The sequence below is a fragment of the Cyprinodon variegatus genome, unplaced genomic scaffold, assembly GCF_000732505.1.
Source record: "Cyprinodon variegatus isolate N-32 unplaced genomic scaffold, C_variegatus-1.0 Scaffold48, whole genome shotgun sequence".
Lineage (NCBI taxonomy): Eukaryota > Metazoa > Chordata > Actinopteri > Cyprinodontiformes > Cyprinodontidae > Cyprinodon > Cyprinodon variegatus.
In genome coordinates this window covers 1573506-1574132 of record NW_015150501.1, presented here as the reverse complement: position 1 = coordinate 1574132, position 627 = coordinate 1573506, and positions in this window count along the sequence as shown.

Genomic DNA, 627 nt, shown 5'->3' with positions numbered 1-627 from the left:
CGGGTCAGGTTGCGGGTTAAATATCAACGGCTCGGGCCGGGTTCGGATTTGAATTGAAAATATCCGCGGGTGACGGGTCGGGTTCGGTAGTCATCCTAACGGGTTCGGGCGGGTGCGGGTTGGTAAAACTAGACCCGTACAGGACTCTACCTGGGACATCAGTCTGTTTAGCAACAGCTAGTGGGGACTTCTTCTGCACAGGAATGCTACAGGCTGCTTTTCTGCACATGCTGCCACTCTCTGGTGAATTCCAGTACTGTACATTTTACTCTGATCTGCTCAGAAGCGAGATCCGGGGCTCTTGGGGAAACATCCGGGGCTGCAGCCCAAGTAGCCACCCCCTAGATCCGCCACTGATTACAATACAACAGAATAGAATAGAATAGAATAGAATAGAATAGAATAGAATAGAATAGAATAGAATAGAATAGAAAATCTCTGTATTGTCCCACAATAGGAAACTTCTGGTGATGGACATGGACATTTATACAGGTGTAAAAAGCAATTTTTTCCAGGATCCACTTTAATTGTTTGTTTATTAATTCAGATATCAAGATCAAAAGAGAACCAAGACACATCACTGCATTTCCATCAAGTGCAAAGTTTTCGAAGTCAGTAATGATTTTG